This window comes from Pteropus medius, unplaced genomic scaffold (genome assembly GCF_902729225.1).
Source record: "Pteropus medius unplaced genomic scaffold, Ma_sr-lr_union100, whole genome shotgun sequence".
Lineage (NCBI taxonomy): Eukaryota > Metazoa > Chordata > Mammalia > Chiroptera > Pteropodidae > Pteropus > Pteropus medius.
Window position 1 is genome coordinate 8554372 of NW_024355990.1, and position 21180 is coordinate 8575551.

The following is a 21180-nucleotide window of genomic DNA, read 5'->3' on the forward strand; positions in this document are numbered from 1 at the left end:
GTGGGTTGGTAGAAGAAAGAAATGTCACTGCACGTGCACGTGTGTGTGTGTGTGTGTGTGTGTGTGTGTGTGTCTGTCTATCTGTCTGCTTTAATTAAAAACTAAGAAACTATAAAATAACGTTCCCGCTGGTTGTAGGGCTGGAATGTTCCTGAGCCAGTGGAGTGGCTGCGCTCTCTTGAAAGGCGGAAATAGAACCGACTGGCAATCCCTTTCCGACGACGGAGCTCATCTATTTTATTTCGCTTGCCCACAGAGCAGAAAGGCAGACATTGTTCCAGCAGGACAGAATGTGGGAGCTTGACCTGCTCCTTTCCCTTGATCCAATTTTCACAAAATAAAACCCAGTGAAAGAAAACACAGAGATCCCCAAATGCATATTGAAAAGTAATTCATTTTTCACTCATCAGATAACACCACTTAATCACTTGGGGAACCCAACTTCACTTTCCCAAAGTCTTAATAAAAAGACTAGTTCATTCTACTGGGAAATCAGTGAGATGAATCGTAATGAAAAACCACGATTCTTTGCCAGGATTTAGCAAAGGCCATGAATAGCCCAGCTTAAAAGTTGAATTTCTTGTTTTCCTTCCTGTGTGGTTCTCTTTGAAAAGGCAAGAAAATGGTCCATTTGGTTTTTGCAAAACCCATCTCAGAGTATTAGGCACTGCCAACTGGTTAGGTTCATCCTAGGTAAACTAAGCCATAAAGGCATGAGCAATGAAATGACCAGAGGACAAATTTGGAGATGAAGACAAAGTAACATGTTTAGATCGTCTTGCTAATGTCGTGAGGGTAGCACGACATAAAACAGGCCCTATTTTGTAGGAAACAGCACCTGGCACATTGAAGTTTGTCACACTCTGTCACGCATGAGTTTTCCTCTCTGTATAACAGTTGTGCTAGAACATGACATATATGTCCTTAAAACTCACCATGCTATGCATGATCAGAAAAACAGAGCGGAAGGCTAGGGACATAACACTCAAAAAGTTACCAGAAATATTTTTCAAAAGATAGAAACCTGATTAAAAAAAAAGGTGGCATTGTTTTCCACATGGTCCAGGTGAAATAATGCGCAAATACTACAATGAATATGGCACTTCGCCTTGGGAAAGGCCTGAAGTATTCTTGTGGGAGTGGGGTTTGCAGAAGGAGGGTTTGCAGAAGGAAGGTCTGCAGCTTGTGAGTTATTGCGAAGTAGTAGAAGGTTTATAGAAATCTGATAAAAGGTTGTAATACCAGGGGTAGGAGGATCTCTGAACTGAGAGGGCTGGTAGGTGTCTGCGGATTGTGCATGTGTGTTTGGAGTATTCCGATGCAGCTCAGTTGAGGTGGGTGTAGTTTTCCCCATTCACCTAGTATTTCTTGAGGACATACGGCCAAGTGTGATGCTTGCTCAAATTTCATGTTATGCGCAAGCAAACACACATCATGTTCAAATTGTTCCTTAGTATATCAAGTGCACTGGAATTTGCATTTTCAAAACAAGTGTCGTAGCAGAACCGACTGTATTCCTGGGTTATACTTATTTAATACCTAAACAGTGACACGAAGACGTAAATTTTTCCGAACCCTGCGATTTCCAGATAGCTGTTCAGTGTAATGTTGACATATTTAAAATCATTCTACCACTGTATTTTTCACCTGTCCACAATAATACCATTTATTTGCTCATACTATGAGACCAAAAACATGGTAAAGTCAAATAAATTGTTCCAGAGCGTCTTCTCACACAATGGGAATTCCTTATTGATTAGATTATGGTATCCCTCCAGCTCATTCGCCATATTTTATCCTAGCTTTCTTTTTTTTAAATTTAAAAAAAAAATTTAATTTCTTTTTCAATACAGCTGACATACAATATTATATTCCTATCAAGTGTACAACATAGTGATTAGATATGTATGTACGTTATGAAGTGGTCAGCCTAGGAAATCTACTCTAGCCGTTTTTTTAATTCCTCTATTTGTCCCAGGTCTTAATCACAGTATTCTACAGCATATTGACTTCTTATGTTACGTTCCGAAAATAGATCCAGCAATTTCTTACCCTTGAACTGTTCTTTTCTTGTTTCATTTAAAGTTGGATTTTGTTCTTATTATTTTGGGTTTTTTCCCCCCTCAATTCTATGACACTAGTCTACTTTCAAAGCAAATGCTTTTCACTGTATCTCATGTGGTTTCTCAATAACGTGCAGAATTCAGAATCTTCTGTCTAGGAATCTCACTCTTCGGAAAGGATTTTACAAGGATCCAATGTACATATGAAGTAACAGGAACACCCACTCTCTACTTGGCCTCTTTCTCATCATGTTTTTAATGCTAATCCAAGAAAACAACCTATAAAACATGCACACACATTGCAGATCTTCTTGTAAACATCCCTTCTACGATTAAATTGATTCCTGAGGAATTGGCTAAGACAACCAGTACCAAAGGTCATTTTCAAAACTTCCTGTGCTCCTGAGAATGTTGTGTTCATCCTATGCATTAGTTTTATAGCCACTTAAGAAAACCTCTTTTATGTCAAACCAGAAACGGAGCCAAGATTAAAACAAAATCCCATCACCTCTATAGAATCAAGGGAATGTAGACTTCTGGAAATGAAAACTAAAAAAGATGAGTTTGAAAAGATTCACTGAGAGTCTTAATTTCTTGATATTTTATCCCAAAGCCTAAAAACAGAGCAGCAAGAAAAAGCTGGGCCACCCAGGGACAGAGGCGATATATTGATCTGGACAGGATGACAGACGAGGAGCAGGAAGAAAGAGCCAGACCTAGGAACACAATTAAAAAACAAAACAAAACAGAGGAAACAGACTCTCAATGCTAATAAACTTGCTAAACAGGGTCGTTGTTGTTTTTTGCCATTTTTAAAAAAAGAGTAGGAATTTTAGAGAACTTTTAAAGCATGTTCATATTTAGAAAAATGTGTTTATTAATTTTCTTAAATATAAATAAGTAATTATCAATCAATCAATTCCAGGCCCTTTCTGGAAAAATTTGCTTGCATCCCCAAAGAGGGGCACCACGTAAGAATGATATTTGCTTTCTGGAGTTAAAAAGATATCAGCATACATTTCATACAAGGAACATGATTTCATTGTATTAAGCCCTCTTATTAATATTTCTTCGAAGACAAACATTTCTATCTTCTTTACGGAACCAATATATCTTGCTTTCTCAGTGTAGCGCAATGTAACTCCATAAACCAGATGGCTGGTGAGTCACTTTTTAATTTTTTTCCCTAGAGATCAGAGATTCTTGTAGTCTGAAGTTTGAATGTTGTGTAACTGTCACAACTCTCCCAATATCATTCACTAGATTTCTGAAGTTTTAAACAGAGAAGGGAAACATTTAAAAAAAAAAAACAAAAAAAACCAGATCCTTTTATAAAGTGGGAACTCACATTACCAGTGCCCTGCCCTTACTGGTTTGCTGTTGTCGAATTCTCCATGGGAGACGTCCCTCATGTGATCGTAATTACCAGCATAACCAAGCTATTAGAGTGCGGCATCACGGCCTGCCTAGAATCGTGCCTGAGGTGATTTGTTTAAAAAAAACAAACAAACAAAAAAAAAACCCAGACAGACTTACAGATGAATAAACCACAGGGATCCGAAAGGCAGAAACTGAACTGCGTGGTGTATGTGACTTGTCTCAGGTCCACTCAGTCGGCCCAGCTCAGGTATCAGTAACTGGAGGAGAGTGGAATACTCCTGTCTGATCGATTCTAAGCTTGTGACGAGTGACATTCTATACAGAGCCTTGGGGCAAGAAATGAGAAGAGTCCTGTGGTTGGACTAGCCGGTTGAAACTCCCAAGTACCAGTGTCCGTTTTTTGAGCATAAGGGAAAAGAAAAAATGGCATACAACTGCTGAAGATACATATAATCAGGCATTCTCATCATTTCTATGTCAGCAGATTTGTTTTCTTGAATGTTTGTTTGTTTGTTTGTTTTAGTAGACATGCATGTTGTTAACTGCTAATTTTCCCACTCACACTCAGCTTCAGGTACTGATACCTCTCACTCGCAAGCTTTCCTGGGCCCTGCCTTGGATACGGAGATCTTGAATGATGTGCTGGTTGCCACTATCTGAAATCTACTGATATTCCACCCACTGTCTGGTCTCCTGGTACCTTAACACTTGTCCACATGGTGGGTGAATTTCCTATTCGCTTGTGGATACCATATTTTGAATCAGTGCCTCCCTTTGAAATAATTAGTCTCATAGCCAGGTTAATTCCTCAATGCGAGCCCAGCCTATTGTTGGTTTCTGTACTTCCATGTGGGCCGATGGCAGGGAAATCCCGGCATGACTGGGGAAGGCAAGCCGGGTGCCTGATGCACGGCTGGCACTCCAAACACATCAGCAAAACAATGGATTAATGCATTGATCTGGCAAAGTGGAACTGCTGAGTCATCTGAACACGCAGACGTAGCTTCTGCTGCGATAGCACCGGTCTTCCTGGGCCATGATGTAACAGGAGACAAAGTGCTGCCATTCCCATCAAACTAGCCAGGAGCGAACAAAACAGAGCCTGTTAATAACCACCCCCCTGGCAGGCCTTTGTGAAGACAAGAATGCACAGAAGGGAAGACACAATTTGATCACATATTTTGGAAAACACTGATCTTAAAAAGAGATCCAGCTTGTCATCTTAACTCTGCCACTTACTAATCTGTGATTTTGAGATGTCATTTAACTTCTTTTAGTCTCAATTTTTTTTATCTGTAAATTAAGATGACTAAAGTCAAACCTAAGATTCTTTCCAGCCTAAAAATGCCATAATTCTTGGATAAGTCTTTGTTATATTCCTGTAATTTATTAGTAATTTATTGTTCTATGAGATTAAGCTTCTCTTTTGCTTTCTTTTTAATATACAATGCCCAATTATCATATAGTTTTGAATTTAATGGATTTGAATAAGCCAAATTCTTTCTCCTTAAAGGTAGGACTTAATGTAGAATTCTTATATTCAATAATATCGCTGGCCCATGATATGCTAATCAGTCCTGTCTGAAAATGGAGCTATAAATCTTACATTGTAATGTAGGCATAGAATTTTTCTCTGCAACAAATAATATGGTTTCTTGATTAAGTGAGATAGAAACGTTTCGGGTTTAAGTACGAATGGTTTTAAGTACAGTATATAATCTCTACCTGGAGCCTGCTTTCTTAGTTTGTCCTAAATTAGAATGGGAGGGCGGTCGTAGTTTTTGGAGCTATGGAAAATGCGGGGTCTACGATAAATGAAGCAAGATTCCATCAGAGAAACACATCCATCCATTCTGGCACCTGAATCCTGGTAATTTTTGTTCCTGACCCTTTACTATTTGTTGGGTTGGTCAGTGGACAAAGGAAAGTTGTTCCAAAACAACCAGATGGAAAATTGTAAGCTCAGGGAAACCTGAGAATTGTCTGAACGAATGCCACATGCAGCAGGGTAATGGTGCCAAAAACAGACTGAAATTCCCCAAACCACAAAGGTGTCATCTATGAGTTACAAGGGGTTTAAAACATATATAATATCAATTGTCATCTATCCAACTTTCAAAACGCAGCCCCTGCTCTGGATGTAAAAGGAATTAGTGCCTCTTTCTTTCGAGTCAGCCTCCGCGGGCACCGAAGATGAACAGAGTAGTCACTAAAGTCACAGAAACGGCCATGTTAGTCTCTGACTGGTACAGTGGAGTACCCACTCTCTGGCGAGCTGAGATCTCTTCTACAGAGCCAATTCTAGCAATGACACTAATTTAATGCTAATGATATGAATTCTAACAATGAGAATTCACTTAAGCCTAGTAAACTAAGGAAAACAATAACACACCCTGCCATGGTTCTTTTGGTCTTTACCTTAGTTAGATTACCATTCATGCATAATGAACCCTCTCAGGATACATGTAAATTACCTGTTCCAGGTATTTCCTGAGGAAAAGTTTGTGTCATGGCAAAGGAATGGAAACGAGGTTTGTTCTGTATGTCTTGATTTTCCCCCCAAATAGATAGAAATACATTTCTGCTGTATAATTAAAAGAGAATCAGGGCAGGGGGGAAAATCCATAAGGAAACAATCATTTTGGGCTATTAATAGTTGCTATCTCCTATGCAGCATTTGCCAAAGGGCAGGCAGTATGTTAAGCGCTTTAAGTGTGTTATCTTATTTAATCCTTATGACCTCATGAGTCAACACAACATTATCACTCCCATTTTACAAACGAAAATATGACCCTCGAAGAAGCTGACCGCAACATCACATAGCTAATAAGGGTCCCAGGTTCTCGTGCTCACATGCTTTTACATATGGTACATGCAGGAGACTTGAAGTGAATTTGTCAGTTTTAACCTAAATGAGAAATTTCCTCAGAATTAAAACGGATTTATTCTTGGTGTTCTACAAGGAGGAAAATGTACATTTGGCAGAGCCCAGCTCTAGACTGGATGGATGTTAACTGTCCTGGATGCTGCAATTATGTAGAAAGTAAACAGGAAGTACTACATGCCAAACTTTTTTTCAGGTCTCAGCTTCACCAATATGTTGTGTTAGTCACTTTCTTCCTTAATTCTCACCGTTTCATTAAAAGTATTTCTTGTGCTCTGAGCGTTAGAATAGGGCTTACATTGTCACAGAAGTGATTTTCAAGGTCATCATGGGAAAACACCAAGCTCTCTTGAACCAGGCACACTTAGTGGAGGTCAGAAGGGGCACTTAATTCATTTCCTGAAATGACTCTGAGCCCTCAGAACTGATACCGATCTGAAAGTTCCTGGATGTTCTGAACACTCAAACCACAACGGGACCTGGAAAGAGAAAGTCACAAACTCGTTCTATGAGATTACCCTAGTGGGATTTTCATTTGACATTATGAGCAAGTTGAAGTTCAAAAAACTTGACAAGAGCTCAGTAAAGGCAAAGAATTATAAAGCTGGAAAGAATATGATTGTCCTCACTTCAAATCTGCAGAAGGTGTTACTCAGCTTCATTCATTCCTTAACTAGATTTTAAAGTTTAATAATCCTTTTTGGTGACTCCCGCAGAGACTTGGTTCCTTTCAAAGAATATCCATTCCACGTTTTAAATCTCACTAGAATGTTTCCTTTAACATTATTTCCCAAGCTATACCACTTTATGTTATTGTAATCATGAATTGTAATCATGAGTAAAATGACCAAATTTTATGGGGGAAAAATCAGGACATATGGTCCAGCAGTATATGTTTTTGATTTATGAGTTTATTTCTGAATAAACAAAATTTGATTATCCTTTTAATGAACTGCCTTTATTCAAAAGCATATGAAGGTACATAGGCAGACTGCCATAGAAAATCTGATTTGCATGGTCATGGGGCACCTTTCCTAATCATTAAATTAAAAAAACAAAAAACAAAAAACAGTCACCTTTATGAAAACCCTTGAAGACTTAGCAACCTCACTACAAAAAAAAAGTAACTTATCACCTTGAAAGCACACATCGTTTATATTGCAAGTCAAAGTAATTATGTGAGTTTAGTAAGATGTGATAATATTTTTATAATTAGCTATTAATTATAATATTTTAAAATCCATATATCCAGTACAAAGGACTCTCATATATCGACGCATTAAAGCACAGAAGAATCATTCGAAATTCTTTATTTTTTCTCAAATTTTGTCTATCCATCTATTTGCATCCTCACAGTAGAATGTCAAAACCAAAGATGGAATTTTGTCTCAGGCTACCACCATTTAGCAGCTGTAATCTGGTTTCAGTCCAGATGCCTGTCAAGTCTGTTCTCTACTCTCTTCCGGTACTTTGACCCATGGCATTGCAGGAAGATGGTTTCACAAATCATCAGAAGCGATACAAAGCTGGGGAGAGACGAAGACCAAGAAAATGGAGTCTGCTCTAATCTAGAGTACTGCTCTTTCCCCCTGTCCTTTCAAACTTATTTTTTCATCTTGTCTTTTTCTTCCCCCTGTCCAGTGCTCCTTTCTAAACTTTTCAAAACCCTGGCTGATGGCTAAATAGAATACACACACACACACACACACACACACACACACACACACACACACACGTAGTGGCTAGTGAGGTGGGAATTTACAGATCCTCAATCTCACAAAAAAACATTTAGAAGAAGAGGAAGTTATGAATGCAAATGAACGTTTGTTTACCTGTGTCCACTTCCAAAATACAAGTTTTCGATGCCTCTTACTCCCCCTTACACCATCGAATTACCTTGGACCACCAGAGGCCCGAACCCAAGAGAGCCTTGAAGATTACAGGTCGCTAGACCCATACCACCTACTATTCCGTTTTTACATTTCCAAGTCTCAGCTGCTCCATCCTACTTCTGACTACATTAAAGGGCCATTCATAGAAGAGAGAAGATATCTGGAGTATGAAAATGAATCAGTTTGTCTTATTGAGAAAGTTTAAAATCTAGAACAGCTAGACATACTGTACCACGGATTTACTAGAGGACCGAGCATCACCAATAACCCCTCCCTTCTTCCCATGCAAAAGGCACCCTTCCCCAGCACACTGTGGAATTATTATCATTTACACGCACAGCTCTCTTCCCCGTCACACTGTGAATTTCTCAAGGTCCTCTCTCCATCATTTTGGCTTCCACCACTCACTTCCCTCTGTCTCTCTAATTCTTCATGGTACCTGAGAGCTCGTAGGCATTCCAAACTGGCTTTTTAAATACATGTAAAACTGAATGAATACATGGCCTCTGGCTGTCCTGCCTTGTCCTTAATATGGCATATGCTATTTTGCACCTACCCTTTATCAGGAAGTAGGAAGGCAGCATGAGATATGATTACTCCCTCCACGTGATCTTATTTACTCTTTCTCCTGTACCGTGAAGGGACGGTGTCAGGCTCCCTGCTTGCCTTTGACCGCGTTCTGCAGCCGGCCCCAGCTCCTCAATGCGCCCCATCACGGAGATGCAGCTTCCCACTCAGGCTGCATTGCTGCGAGAGATCCTGTTAAAAACGACCTTAACTTTTTATCAACCCTTTCCAAAATTAAGTTTCTTTGCAAACATGTGAAGTTGATCTTGGGATTCAGAAAGAAAAACAGAATGACATCTAAATCAATGGTTGTTCACGGAGATTAGATACCTTTCGAGAAGTTTTTTTAATGAAATGACTGAAGTTTCCTTAGAATCTTGGCTGATATATTTTAAATAACATTCACTACTGCAGCCATGATTTATGGTGGAATTGATTAAATAGTCTAGATTTTTCAGAGTCAATCATTCCCATTTTTTCAGGAATTCCCAAGAAAGAAAAATGCGGAAGTCAGAGGTCAGAGGTTAGAGGTCATGGTAAGAGGGAGAGGCCCACAGATCCGGTTTCAAAGCTCCCCCTCTGAATGTGATATATCTACAACAGGGGAATTGCCTCTAGAGAAGAAATAAGCTTCTAGAAAGCCAGCTGAAAAAGAGAAATACAACTCCAAAATGAAGTTGCCTTTTCAGCTTCGAGGCTTAACTAATAATTGAGTGTTTTTATGTCTTCGACATTAGGTGAAAGGATATGGTGAAGCTGCATTTAAAGTTTTCTCTAATTGAAAAAGAATTTAATTGCTGATTTAAAATTCAAGGCTACGATACTGCCAAAAGGCTTGGAGAGTAATATAAAAAGGGTTTATTCAGCTCTGCTCATGCGCGGCCCAGCAATTTCAGCAGTGAAAGCTTGGGACACATCAGTAAATCTCCTATTAGCTGAAGAAATGTGCCTCTAGCAAGGCGAAGGTAACACCTGCCTGATGTACTGGCTTTCTGCTGGTGTGCCGCGTTTAAGAAAATAGTTTCAAGGATTTGCCTCTGGTAAGCGAGACTCACTGAGAGAGCCATGAATCTCAGAGTTTATAAGTCTAGAAATCTTCTGCAAAGTAAGAGTCACCTTTAGAGGTTTAAGAGCATTAAACTACCTGAGCTGTGTTTCTTATAGCACAACATCACCGGGTCTTCTGCAATATTAGGATGAAAATATATCAGAACAAAAGATAAAATAACTGTCTGAGGGACTTTGGAGAAATCACAGGTTCCATCACCTGGAGACTAGTAATGGTAAATTTACCAAAATAAACAAACAAACAGCTCCAGACCTCACTTACTTAGGCTGGCGTATTATCCTCTGATTCCTTAAATGCTATTCCGTTCATTTCTTTGTCAACAGGTACCTCTACTTAAAAATCCTTCAGGGACAAAGAGGTAATTTGCCCCTAACTCTCCCTAATGTTGTGGTATCCAGTCAACATGTATTTATTGAGCATTTACGATGCATCCCAAGCTCTTTTAGGCTCTGTGGGTATCCCAAAAAAAAGATGCGACACCTTGCTCTGTAGAAGATGACATCTCAGTGAGGAGACCGAGCAGCACAAGAAAAGCAGTGCACAGGTGAAGATGGGAAGCGCTACGAAAGGGGAAGGAACAGATGTCCGGAGGAGGGCGCCCACTGCGTACGGGGGAGTCGGGTGCACCACACCGGAAATAACAGGGCCTGTGGAAAGGAGATGGGGGTGAAGACAAGAATGAAGAAGGAGAGGGAGCCACGTGGCAGAAGCAACAACAAATAATGACTACCATTTGCATCGCACATACATTTTCCGGAGTACGAGGTGGGCGCTTTATCGGATTTGCCCATATCATTGTCTTATTCACTTAGTTCTTGGATATAACGTAACCCACTTCACTCTTAACCTATAAGAGTAGTGCCTAGGACTGGAGAGAGAAATCTAGCCCCGCTAATGAGATGGATGGACCAAAGGATTACCTTGCGTTTTGGAAAACTACATATTACATGGCTTCTTTGGTTGTATAGTGATCTTTACCCTGTGGGGCTCTAATCTCAAATAAGAGATGGTCTCCCTTCCTTGAAAGTTGCATTAGCATAGCAGTAGCAAACTGTCAGGACATTTTCTGGCAAGATTATTTCCGAGTGGATGATGTTTTGATTCTGAATAACCCATTATTTGATTGACAACAGCCAATCACACTGAGTAGTTGCACATGTGAACATGATGGGGGGAGGGGCATGCAGCTGCACATTTTGTCTGTAAAGTGGTATAGACGGATATCATAGTATTTAGCAAGGACAATAAGGAGAGAAAATGAAGAGCTCTAGCACATAGTTAAATACCTAAAAGTCAGTAGTACATTATTAATTTCTTCTTGTGGAGAACAGAGCGAAAAACCTTTGAGGAAGCTGCAGCTAAGGCTGAAAACATGCAGGAAAACTCAGATGTCTTCTTCTGGGGTCCAGGGGCCTTTCCATGACAGAGAGTGTTATTCCTGGTCATGTTTCTCAAGCTCTGATCTGAACACAGTGTTTCTTCCTCAAGATAAACCAAGGGATTCTGTGCAACGTTCCAACACTCAAACTGGTCTTTTCCCAATTTTCAAGAAAAATACACAATGACAAAACTAAGTCAGTTAGTGGGAATATCTCAACTTTAGTTTATTCCTCTTTTCCTTGAAATACGATCTGCAGCCAATTTTCTGCTTTTCTTTTCAATCTTTCAAAGTAGATTTTTACTTACAAATTATAAGGGTTCATTAATAATAGACATTTTTCCTGTCTATGTTAGCGCTAACCAACCAAAAGCAATATTTGGAAGAAAAAACTATTTCATCCATACAGCCACAATGATATAATATATTTAAGAATTTTGTTAACATCTAATGTATGTGATTATGGAAAAAATTACTTAATTTCTGAGTTTCTGAATTTCACTGTTAATGGGAATAATGAAAAATCTTTCTGTTACAGTCTTGGGCATTAAAGGTATTCATACATGTGAAGTCCTTAGAGTAATGTCTTGCACAGAATTAATTTTCAATAAGTATTATCTGTTTTTTTTACATGATATGGGAAGTGGTAAAACTCCACTGTATTATAGAGATGTCAATTCTCAAGTTATTCTATAAGCATCATTTACTTCTGATCTGAATTCAAGTAAGAGTGATTCTTTTTTGGAAATTTACAACATGACTATAAAATGCAACTGGGAGAATAATTTATGATGATGTCTAAGAAAAAAATGGGAAATCAGAGTAATGCAATGAGTTGTATTATTGGATGTATAAATATTATAAAGTCACAATAATTAAGTCAGTGATGAAGAAGCCAGAATAAACCAGCAGATAAATTTAAGACAAGGTTCCCCAGAGGCAGATCCTAAAAGTGTGTAAAAGCAAAATAATTGACAAAGGTCAAAGCACAAACTAATGAAGAAAGAATGTATTATTCAATAAAAATATTAGAATAATTGGCTAGCTATTTGGAAAATCAATTTAGAGCCTGTCTTCCTGCCTCACACCAAAATAACACCCAGGGAAATAAAAAAAAAAAACAAACTACAATAATGTTAAAAGAAAATATAGATAAAAATGTATTTGATCATCACATAAATAATGAACATTTAAATAATGAAAGAATTGTGCCTTTGTTATCATTGTCATGGGTAGTATTTATTAAATATTTATTATGTGTCAGGTGATTCATAAAGTGCTTTAAGTATTTTTCTCAAAGCAACAGTATGATATAGATAGACTTCTTGACTCCATTATAGAAATATGGGAGTTGAAGCACAGGAAACCTAAGTGAGGTCACATGGCCAAGAAACGGCAGAATCGGTATGAATCTAGGCAGTCTGATTCTAGAGCCTGTGCTCATAGGTTATTTATATATAAATATTAAATAAAATTTATAAGAAATTTTTAGTGATAAGGTTAAATGTACATTTTTAAATCTGAAATGAATAAGAAATATTAAATAAAATTTATATTTATATATAAATATTAAATAAAATTAAGAAAGAAAAAAGAAATGGTAAAAAAATTAAAAAGAAAGCAGATGGGAGAAGTGATAAAAACTTTGAAACAGAAAAAATACAAATGGATAATAAACTTGAAAATAAGTTGAATTTCTATAATCAGTTGCATACACATAAAATGAATACACTTAGACACTTAAAAAAAATCCCTGTAGCTTTCTTGGTTTTCCTTCACAAATTGTACTTAAAACTAGTAAGATCTTGGGGAGGCATCAATTAGATATATCACCAAACTGCTTTCCACAAATAACACACCAATTTACACTTCCCAAGAGTAGCAAAAGAACTGGAGGCTTTAAAAGTATTTATAGTTTTTGACCTAGAAATTCTACTTCTAGGAATCTAAGGAGAATTTTGGAAATACAAAGTTTCTTCAGAGATGTTTCTTTAACATTGCTTTATTAGAATAAGGAAGTTTTTGGAATAATCTAAATGCCTAACAATAAGAAAATGGTTGAGTAAATTAAGGGATATCTATGAGATATCAGAATGTAATAGACTCTAGCTCAGGGGTCAGCAAACTACGGCTGTGGGCTGAGTGCAGCCTACTGCCTGTTTTATTTTTTCCTGATTTTGTCAATAAAGTTTTATTGGAACACAGCCACATTCTTTCATTTACATATTATCCATGGTTCTTTTCATGATCCAAGGATAGAGTTGAGTCATTACTGCAGAGACTATATGGCCCTGAAATATTTATTCTCTGGCCCTTGACAGAAAAAGTTTGCCATTCATTGCCTGTTGTAGCCAGTTAATTAAGTTACATTTATAGAGAATACAGATTTATAAGACATTTTTAGTGATAAGGTTAAATGTAAATTTTTAAATCTTAAATGAATAAGAAACAAATGATATTTATTCTGGTCTGTTAACACAACAGTTACTTTCAAATAATGATGCTACTAATTATAAAGATATGGTACATCACAACAGTCACTTTTAAAATGGAGTGGATCTATATTATGAGTTTAGACTCATTTAAACTGAAATAATCTTTTTTTTTTTTTTTGGTAAATTCTTTCCTACTACTAGTAATTCCTACAAAGTACATTATATCTTTCTGCCTCTACACAACTCATGCGGCACAAACATGAATCTGTGATAATTTATGAAACTTCAGTCCCAAAGGCGAAGCAAGGCCACAGCCAATGATGATATCATCTGTCATCTATTTTACCCTTAAAGGGCAACGTTTCCCCCCAACTGACTTCTTGATCCAATGACTATACTTTTTCACAGTACATCAAAATCTAGAATTAGCTGACTGACCTACTGGGTAACCCTCACCTGGAAAATTCAGTCAGTATACTACTATATCTGTTTTTAGGATCTTAAGAAATTGCAAAGATAAGTATAGACCTCCCTAACTGCTCCCTCTGAAAACAAACAGTGCTGTCCAGTTAATAAATCACCAGGAAGGAGATGACAGCACAGAAATCTGTGTTCGAGTCTCTGCTGCCTTTGTGTGGCTCAGAAATCATGAGCACCTGATAATGGTTTCAATGCTCTCCCAACGGGGAGGGCAATTCCCAGGCCCAGTTTCTCCCAGACAGAACACTGTAGAGACCGCATCTCCGAAGCAAAGAGGCCTGTAGACTTTCCAAGTGGACCCAGGGGCGGTACAGACAGAACGTTTATGAGAATTATATAACACACCTTCCAATAAGGGTAACTAACTACTTTTTTAAAAAAAATTTAGAGACTACACATAGGCTCAGACCCAAGAGTATAGTGATCGAGTTCTAGAGTTTCTATTAAAGAACTGCCTGTTTCAAGAGGTGCATGCACGTGTTATTTTCAGTTGCTTCCATTCGCTGAACTGAGAAACTAGGAAAATCAAAATTGGCTGTGAATCCAAATCCTACTTCTGGTATCAACTACAGCGGTCATAGTTGGAAATAGGTCTTACATTATATTTACTTAGGCGATCGGTACGTCTCAGACCTGGTTCTATTTTCAAAAACAATGTAGACAACACTGAATGTAAAGTTTATGTTGTTGTTATGGGGTTTGCTGGCCTATTTAATTTCTGAAAATAAGCCTCCAAACTAGCCTTCCTTCCTTTAAATACATTTGTACATTTAATAGGTTACAGATACGATGATACGCCTGGTAAATAAGTTGCAATCTCGGTTCTTAGGAAACTCAAAGTCCACAATGAGAGTGAACAAGTAACGGAAGAGCTGATGAGTGACAGCCTGCTGTACACACAAGACTAAAACGAGAGGTGGAGAAAGTGTCACGCAGGTAACTAGGTGGATCTCGAGGATAACGAAGGAGTTCTCTGAGTAGACAGGATGGGAAGGTTCGTTTTAGGTAGAGGGAATCCGTGTACAAAAGCACAGAAGCATGAACGGCTGCAAGGAGCCAGATTCTGTGGGCACGTGAAGAACACAGGCTGGGCCCGGAGAGGCAGAAACCTGTGATCACAAACCGATCCTCCAGGCAGTGGGAAACGCTGTTCTAACACTGCAGGAGGATCGATCAGGAGACAGTGTAGAGGATGGATCTGAATATCCAGATGGACAAGAATCGTGGTCAGAGGCCAGCAGGCTACCACGGCCATAACAGAGAAGAGAAATGAGCAGGAAAGAAAACGAGAACTCTTTACCACAACGCCGTCCAGTAGAAATATGCGTCAGCCACATATGTAAGTTCCAATTTTCTAGGAGCCACATTAAAAAGGTAAGGTAAAACACACAAAAATCCATTTTAATGATATATTCTGTTTAACCCAATATATCAAAAATATTATCCTTTTCACATGTAATCAACATAAAATTTTTCATGAGATATTCCACATCCTTTTCTGGAACTGTTTCTGAAATCCAGCATGTATTCTGAATTCATGGCACATCTCAGTTTTGGCTGAGCACGTGCTGAGGGTTCAGTCACCACACGCATTAGTGGCTGCCGTGTGGCCAGTGCACGTTTGATAACACGGTCTGTCAGCTCAACTGCCACCTGGACAAATCATAATAAAAGAACGATAGCTATCATTTAGCTAAGATCACACTGTATATCAACTGCAATTGAAAAAAAGTTTTACAGATCTATTCGTATGCTGTTAAAGGCCTTTATGAATAGAAATACATACGAAATGATCATCATCTCTAGCTATTGTGATTATGTTTTCTCCTTTCTTCTCTGTGACTATTTTCTAATGTTATTTGAATATGCATCTCTTTTGCAAAAGAACCACCGTGGTTTTCATCGTTTCCAAGCTGTGGAGAATAGAAGCGTGATGGGCAGTAGCTGGAGGGAGATGCAAGGTCGAAGGAGGGTTTCGTTTGGAATGGCGGAAACCTGCTCGTGTTTATCTAACTGAGAAGTAAAGATATGGAGGGAAGGGCTGATGGTTGGAGCAAAGTCTCAGGGAAAGCAGAGGGAACAGATCTGGAGCCCAAAGGACAATTGGAGGGATGGCCACGATCCGAATGAGAACACCTCTGTTAAGAAAAAGGATGTGTCTAATTGTCTACAGGGAAGCAGACCAGGGCCACGAGAGGACAAAGCCACACGAGTTCCTCTCTGGGGCACAAGCTGTGCTTCCTCAGGCCCTTTGCTGAGGCAGAACTGCCCGTCACCACCCCGTCTCCAATCTACCCCCAGACCCATCTCGAGCCCACCCGCGTGTGAGGCCTCGGCCATTTCCCAAGTCTCCACGCACCACTGCCTTCTCTGGATGATCAGAACACAGAAGCCTCTGGAAAACCTGTCAAAAATACATGCTCTCAGGATCCCACACACGGAGTGTCTAATTCTGTGGCCCAGACTGGTGGACTTTCCATCACAAGGTGCATGCGAATGGCCCGAAAGTGCAGCTTCGGAGTCAGTGGGCCTCAGAGGGGGCAGAGGTCCTACATTTCTCAAAGGTTTTCAGGCGACGCCAACGCTGCTGGTTCTGAGCACACACTGAGAAGCCAGGGGTTACAGCAGGACTAGGGAAGCTGTATTTAAATTTCGTTTCCGAACAGCATTAAAGCAAACCGTTGAGGAACAGTCAGTGGATAGTCACCTAGAACTGCCGCTCGCCGCGCTTCTGGCTGTTCGCATTTGATCTCCTGCTTTACTGCGGTTATCTACGCAGGGATATGCTAGGCTTGTACCTTCCACTAAATTGCAGCTCAATGGAAAACAACAGACCCTGGTACCACTCTGCATCCCTCCATCCGGCAGGGTCCGGCAGAACCAGCGCCCAAGTGACGTACGATAATGAAAGAACGGGGACGAAGCTGCTGCTTTCACACTGGCTTGTCGGAAAGAGAGTGGTTCCAGACTGCCGCTGTGACAAACTGAGAGTGAACAGATAGAATGATTTTAACTTTTGAGATTTCATTTGAATGTGAACACATGCAGTTTCCATTAAGTATGACAGGATACGTGTTGAAATCCACGCTCGGCCTCTCTTGTGACACTTTCTTATTTCTCTGCCATATTTATTATTCATCTGGCCTTGGATTTGTTTTAATTACCAGGTGTCTTGTTACCTTCTGCCCAGACCTGATTTTAGGATGCTGAGGTCAAAAGCTCTTTTTCAAGTTCCCTGCACACACTGGACCCTGTTTTGAACACCTGAAATGTATAAAATCTAAGGTTAACGTCGATTTTATGTTATCCTTTGGGGCAGGAAAATATAAAACCTGAGCTCCAGGAATGGCCTATTTCCTGTGTTTTTGGTCATAAAGGTTTCACAGTGGGAGCAGGTGGCACAGACAGAGACACAGAATCGACTAACTCCTACCTAGCAAGTCTCTTTCCTACAGGAGGACCAAACTTCCCTTCCATACTGAAACCACATGAGGACACCCACTGCAGCGCTCAAGCCCACTGTTACTGCGCAATCCAGTGAATTTTAGCAAATAATTGTGCATCTGTCACTATAATCCCAATCAGAACATTTATATCAGCAAATAAGACCCCGCATGCCCCTTTACAGTTAATCCAGGCTTGCACCCCAGCCCCAGGTAACCACTAATCTTCTTCCTCTATATCTGTACTTTCTGGACATTTCATATAAGTGGAATCACACTATATGTGGTTTTTTGTGCCTGGCTTATTTCACTTAGCGCAATGCTTTCAAGATTCCTCCACGGTGTAACCTGTATAAGTCCTTTACCTTATTATTGTTGAATACTAGTCCATTGTATAGAAACGCAATTTTGTTTAATCCTTCAGTAGCTAATGAACATTTCAGTTGTTTCCAGCTTTTGCCTATTATGAATAATGCTGCTATGAACATCCATGTTCATGTTTGTGTGGCCTTGCCTTTTCATTTCTCTTGAATAGATAACTTAGGGTAGAATTTCTAGACTATACGGTAAATTTAAGAAACTGTCAAACCATTTTCCACAGTGCTGAACCAATTTACACTTCCAACTGCAATGTGTGAGAGTTCCCATTTCTCTACATCCTCAAACACTATTATTGTCTACGTTTTTATTATTACCACCCTTGTGGGTGTGAAATAGTAACTCATTGTGACTTAAATTTGTGTTTTTCTAGTGACTAATGGTACTGAGCATCTTCCCATGTGCTTATTGCCCCTTCATATATCATGAAACGCTTCACTTAGGTTGGTTCCTTTTTAATATAAAATGGTCTTCATGCTTCTTTCTCCAAACTGATCTCACTTATGCATCTGATGACAACGTAAAACTCTCAGAGACCAACCTCTCTGCATGGAAAAGAACTTAATAATATCAATAGTAGATATTGCGATAAATATACTTTCGGGAAATTCAAGCTGCACTTTACAGTATCCAATCAAAATGCTTTGCTAACCTGAGTTTTTTATTAATTAACTTGAATTTCAATTGGCATAGTTCATTCTTTTCCTTTCTCTTTCTTTTCTTTGCCATTCCCTCCCCCTGCCCCTAAATTTGTCAGTGCTGCTGTAAACCTAAACCCCATGGCAGGTTATTATGGTGCTGGGAACAGATGGTGACATTTCACATAAAACAGAAAGGGCAACAGACCTGTCTGAAGTGAGGTAAGTAAACACAGAGCACATGAACGGTGAGAACTGAAATGGAGTGTTAAGTACAAATTAAAAATAGAAAGCATGACTACTAACCTTGTTTTGGAAAAAAAAAATATCTTTTTAGAATATGGCTAATAAAAAGCATGCATAAGCCCAATATTATTTTTATTTCCTTTGGAACACGGCCATACGCCATTACTGGGGACAATAGGTAAAACGTTCACCAATAGCAAAATAGGTCACCTGATAATTTAGTAACAATTCCAAAATTTATAGGGGAATGCCTTTTGCTTTGTCTTTATGAAAACGAAACAACTACATGAATCGAATAGGAGATAAATATTCTCTCTTGTGATTCCCTGTTTACGTATGGTCACAAATGTTTTAAAAAAAAAAAAGCCAGAGGATGGCTGCTTTTTCTTCCTCTTCATGTTTCGTCTATTAATAGGAAGAAAATACACAAAATATTACCATTGTCCCTATCAAATAGTTAATGGCATCGGACGGAGCCAGAAGACTCCTAGCTCTTTCGTTGTTGTTCTGGCTTTTCTTGTTTTTCTGGTTTACTATTCCATATTTAAAACAAACAAACAAACCAACCTTGAGGTTTACTCGAACTCCCATTTCCTCTTCACAAAATAAAGAGGAAATGTGAACTATTCTCTTGTGATGGAAGGAAATTATTTTTTTAATCTCTGGGGTCATGTGTTGTTTTTCGTGCAGAACTTCAAAGTGGCTCCTTGGTATGGATGCTCTTAATTCCTCACAACGGACACGGCACAAACGAATAGGCAGGAGGGAGCATATACATCAAATTTGCCCACAACTGGCCCTCCAGTGCAAAATAGTGTCTCACACATAGCCAGTGATCCAGAAATACCTGGATTGTTGACGATGTGACTAAACGAAAGATAGACGAAGGTAAATTAACTTGAAAATTCTAGAAAATTTTAGATTAAGTTAGTTCTTGTTTGGAAGGGCACTGTTTCACATTTAAAAATAAATCATTGGCGGGAGAGGAAAGAATAATATATCCCAAATTTGAAAGTTTTAACTAGAAGACACAGAAAATATCTTCAATATAATCAATTTCTATGTTGCGATTTGAGGCCTTTCATGTAATGAGACAACTGTCCATTAGATTTGGGGTCCCCAACCCCTGGGTCATGGACTGGTACCCATTCATGGCCTGGTAGAGACAGGCCACACAGCAGGAGGTGAGTGGTGGATGAGCGAGTGAAGCTTCATCTGTGTTTGCAGCCGCTCCCCAGCCTCAGCTGCACCTCAGCTCATCAGGATTAGATTCTCGTATGAGGACTGGGGACGGCTGTATTAGACAGGAGTTTCACGAAAGTCTTCTACATCTCGCCTCCATTCCCCAGCCTTACTCTACACACACAGGATAGATAGTGGGGCTGTAAAACGGTCGACGGGCAACGAGGCATGAAGAACACACAGAGGACAAGCGACCGACAAACTGCAAGTTTTCTATGTCTTCCAAGAATCCATCCCTCTCCCCGAATCCATCCCTGTTGCTAAGCAGTTATTGGTATACACAGCAAAAGATAATTATAAAGGTTTATAGATTACACTGGCCCACTGTCAAACAGTGAAACATATTAATCATTTAAACAATTCAATGATTACAATATGCCTAGTATTCTGCTAAATTAGATTTTGTAAAGCTCTGATTAGCTAGTCCGTTACTAATGTGCATCTGATATTCATTCACAGAGGATCAATATTTAATTGCATTAAGAGTGGGAAGGAGTAGTGATTAATTCTAATTCCAAAAGCAAATTACCTTTAAAATGTCAATTTGGTCTTGAATTCCTATCATTATCGAGACTTTTCTTTTGTACCTGGCAAGGCTCCCTAATTATTTCATTAGGCTCATGTTAAGAACGAGCGCATAATCGATATCAGAAAGGAAAAGATTTTAAAAATATAATAAAACGCTGGCCTGGGATTTTGGGGTTGCCGTTTTAATCGTCGACTTGGGCAGTCAAGAGCTTAGGGAATAACTAAACCTGTCATGTGTGAACAGCATCATAAGGGTGGGTAATGCTAGCAACGCTCTACCTCTGCGGTCTTTCCAATGCACGATATACTCCATATACATTATCTCTCATAATAATATCTATCTCACACTATGAGTTATTATACCTGCTTGCAATTAGGAAACCGAGACTTGGCTTAGCTTGCCAAGGAAATAACGTTAACAAGGGAGAAAGCAAAGGCTTAAGCCTTGCTTTATTTGATTCTAAATGCTATACACTTTGGAGATGTATCTTTTGGTTCACAGGTAAGAGAGTTCTTAAGAAAAAGCTTTAATCAATCAATATTAATTAGTCATGTTA

At 39.1% G+C, this 21180-nt stretch overlaps 1 protein-coding gene and 1 long non-coding RNA gene across 2 annotated transcripts in view; one reads left to right on the forward strand and one right to left on the reverse strand.

The window, feature by feature from the left end:
- The window catches only part of KCNJ16 (potassium inwardly rectifying channel subfamily J member 16), a 105399-nt gene that overhangs the window by 50743 nt on the left and 33476 nt on the right, over window positions 1-21180 (reverse strand). The gene's annotated exons all lie outside the window — the stretch shown is intronic.
- Window positions 15026-20010, forward strand: LOC120599985 (uncharacterized). The gene is made up of 3 exons (XR_005652036.1): window positions 15026-15522; window positions 18727-18829; window positions 19544-20010. It is a non-coding gene; the product is annotated as an uncharacterized LOC120599985 (long non-coding RNA).